Source organism: Nothobranchius furzeri, unplaced genomic scaffold (assembly GCF_043380555.1).
Source record: "Nothobranchius furzeri strain GRZ-AD unplaced genomic scaffold, NfurGRZ-RIMD1 Scf132, whole genome shotgun sequence".
NCBI lineage: Eukaryota > Metazoa > Chordata > Actinopteri > Cyprinodontiformes > Nothobranchiidae > Nothobranchius > Nothobranchius furzeri.
In genome coordinates this window covers 8,709-12,500 of record NW_027223148.1, presented here as the reverse complement: position 1 = coordinate 12,500, position 3,792 = coordinate 8,709, and positions in this window count along the sequence as shown.

Here is a 3,792-nt window from a genome sequence, read left to right as displayed (position 1 = left end):
CTAGGGAGGCTGTGTCGTGCCCCCTGGAGGTCTAAAGGATGACCAGTAGTTGTGGTTCTCGCCCCGGGACTTGGGTCAGAGAATAGCCCAAGTGGGACACTTGTGTCGGACTAGGGAGGCTCTGCCGTGCCCCCTGGAGGTCTAAAGGATGACCAGTAGTTGTGGTTCTCGCCCCGGGACTTGGGTCATAGTATAGCCCAAGTGGAGCACTTGGGTCGGACTAGGGAGGCTGTGTCGTGCCCCCTGGAGGTCTAAAGGATGACCAGTAGTTGTGGTTCTCGCCCCGGGACTTGGGTCAGAGAATAGCCCAAGTGGGACACTTGTGTCGGACTAGGGAGGCTCTGCCGTGCCCCCTGGAGGTCTAAAGGATGACCAGTAGTTGTGGTTCTCGCCCCGGGACTTGGGTCAGAGTATAGCCCAAGTGGAGCACTTGTGTCGGACTAGGGAGGCTGTGCCGTGCCCCCTGGAGGTCTAAAGGATGACCATTAGTTGTGGTTCTCGCCCCGGGACTTGGGTCAGAGTACAGCCCAAGTGGAGCACTTGCGTCGGACTAGGGAGGCTGTGCCGGGCCCCCTGGAGGTCTAAAGGATGACCAGTAGTTGTGGTTCTCGCCCCGGGCCGTGGGTCTGAGTATGGCCCAAGTGGGACACTTGTGTCGGACTAGGGAGGCTCTGCCGTGCCCCCTTGAGGTCTAAAGGATGACCAGTAGTTGTGGTTCTCGCCCCGGGACTTGGGTCATAGTATAGCCCAAGTGGGACACTTGTGTCGGACTAGGGAGGCTCTGCCGTGCCCCCTTGAGGTCTAAAGGATGACCATGAGGTCAAAAGGATGACCAGTAGTTGTGGTTCTCGCCCCGGGACTTGGGTCAGAGTATGGCCCAAGTGGTGCACTTGTGTCGGTCTAGGGAGGCTGTGCCGGTCCCCCTGGAGGTCTAAAGGATGACCAGTAGTTGTGGTTCTCGCCCCGGGACTTGGGTCAGAGTATAGCCCAAGTGGAGCACTTGTGTCGGACTAGGGAGGCTGTGCCGGGCCCCCTGGAGGTCTAAAGGATGACCAGTAGTTGTGGTTCTCACCCCGGGTCGTGGGTCCGAGTCTGGCCCGAGTAGAGCACTTTGGTCGGCTACCGGGGGGTGTGCCGTGCCCCCTGGAGGTCTAAAGGATGACCAGTAGTTGTGGTTCTCGCCCCGGGACTTGGGTCAGAGTATAGCCCAAGTGGAGCACTTGTGTCGGCCTAGGGAGGCTGTGCCGGGCCCCCTGGAGATCTAAAGGATGACCATGAGGTCAAAAGGATGACCAGTAGTTGTGGTTCTCGCCCCGGGACTTGGGTCAGAGTATAGCCCAAGTGGAGCACTTGTGTCGGCCTAGGGAGGCTGTGCCGGGCCCCCTGGAGGTCTAAAGGATGACCAGTAGTTGTGGTTCTCGCACCGGGACTTGGGTCAGAGTACAGCCCAAGTGGAGCACTTGTGTCGGTCTAGGGAGGCTGTGCCGGGCCCCCTGGAGGTCTAAAGGATGACCATGAGGTCAAAAGGATGACCAGTAGTTGTGGTTCTCGCCCCGGGACTTGGGTCAGAGTATAGCCCAAGTGGAGCACTTGTGTCGGACTAGGGAGGCTGTGCCGTGCCCCCTGGAGGTCTAAAGGATGACCAGTAGTTGTGGTTCTCGCCCCGGGACTTGGGTCAGAGTATAGCCCAAGTGGAGCACTTGTGTCGGCCTAGGGAGGCTGTGCCGGGCCCCCTGGAGGTCTAAAGGATGACCATGAGGTCAAAAGGATGACCAGTAGTTGTGGTTCTCGCCCCGGGACTTGGGTCAGAGTATAGCCCAAGTGGAGCACTTGTGTCGGACTAGGGAGGCTGTGCCGTGCCCCCTGGAGGTCTAAAGGATGACCAGTAGTTGTGGTTCTCGCCCCGGGACTTGGGTCAGAGTATAGCCCAAGTGGAGCACTTGTGTCGGACTAGGGAGGCTGTGCCGTGCCCCCTGGAGGTCTAAAGGATGACCAGTAGTTGTGGTTCTCGCCCCGGGACTTGGGTCATAGTATAGCCCAAGTGGAGCACTTGGGTCGGACTAGGGAGGCTGTGTCGTGCCCCCTGGAGGTCTAAAGGATGACCAGTAGTTGTGGTTCTCGCCCCGGGACTTGGGTCAGAGAATAGCCCAAGTGGGACACTTGTGTCGGACTAGGGAGGCTCTGCCGTGCCCCCTGGAGGTCTAAAGGATGACCAGTAGTTGTGGTTCTCGCCCCGGGACTTGGGTCAGAGTATAGCCCAAGTGGAGCACTTGTGTCGGACTAGGGAGGCTGTGCCGTGCCCCCTGGAGGTCTAAAGGATGACCATTAGTTGTGGTTCTCGCCCCGGGACTTGGGTCAGAGTACAGCCCAAGTGGAGCACTTGCGTCGGACTAGGGAGGCTGTGCCGGGCCCCCTGGAGGTCTAAAGGATGACCAGTAGTTGTGGTTCTCGCCCCGGGCCGTGGGTCTGAGTATGGCCCAAGTGGGACACTTGTGTCGGACTAGGGAGGCTCTGCCGTGCCCCCTTGAGGTCTAAAGGATGACCAGTAGTTGTGGTTCTCGCCCCGGGACTTGGGTCATAGTATAGCCCAAGTGGGACACTTGTGTCGGACTAGGGAGGCTCTGCCGTGCCCCCTTGAGGTCTAAAGGATGACCATGAGGTCAAAAGGATGACCAGTAGTTGTGGTTCTCGCCCCGGGACTTGGGTCAGAGTATGGCCCAAGTGGTGCACTTGTGTCGGTCTAGGGAGGCTGTGCCGGTCCCCCTGGAGGTCTAAAGGATGACCAGTAGTTGTGGTTCTCGCCCCGGGACTTGGGTCAGAGTATAGCCCAAGTGGAGCACTTGTGTCGGACTAGGGAGGCTGTGCCGGGCCCCCTGGAGGTCTAAAGGATGACCAGTAGTTGTGGTTCTCACCCCGGGTCGTGGGTCCGAGTCTGGCCCGAGTAGAGCACTTTGGTCGGCTACCGGGGGGTGTGCCGTGCCCCCTGGAGGTCTAAAGGATGACCAGTAGTTGTGGTTCTCGCCCCGGGACTTGGGTCAGAGTATAGCCCAAGTGGAGCACTTGTGTCGGCCTAGGGAGGCTGTGCCGGGCCCCCTGGAGATCTAAAGGATGACCATGAGGTCAAAAGGATGACCAGTAGTTGTGGTTCTCGCCCCGGGACTTGGGTCAGAGTATAGCCCAAGTGGAGCACTTGTGTCGGCCTAGGGAGGCTGTGCCGGGCCCCCTGGAGGTCTAAAGGATGACCAGTAGTTGTGGTTCTCGCACCGGGACTTGGGTCAGAGTACAGCCCAAGTGGAGCACTTGTGTCGGTCTAGGGAGGCTGTGCCGGGCCCCCTGGAGGTCTAAAGGATGACCAGTAGTTGTGGTTCTCGCCCCGGGCCGTGGGTCTGAGTATGGCCCAAGTGGGGCACTTGCGTCGGACTGGGGAGGCTCTGCCGCGCCCCCTGGAGGTCAAAAGGATGACCAGTAGTTGTGGTTCTCACCCCGGGTCGTGGGTCCGAGTCTGGCCCGAGTAGAGCACTTTGGTCGGCTACCGGGGGGTGTGCCGTGCCCCCTGGAGCCATGGGAGTGAGCTCCAGCAGACTGGTATTTTTCGGAGAACCAGGCCCACACTCCTCAGACTTTGTGCCCAGGGACAGGCCACCAAAATCGGCCGCGGCTCGTGCACTTTGCCCCTGCGTTTCTCCCAGAACCAGAGCCGGAAAAATCCCAAAATTGATGCCCAGAGATAGTCGACTCTGCCTGGAATAGATTGCCACCCAAACCCGCCAACTCACGCTGGTTTTCCGATGG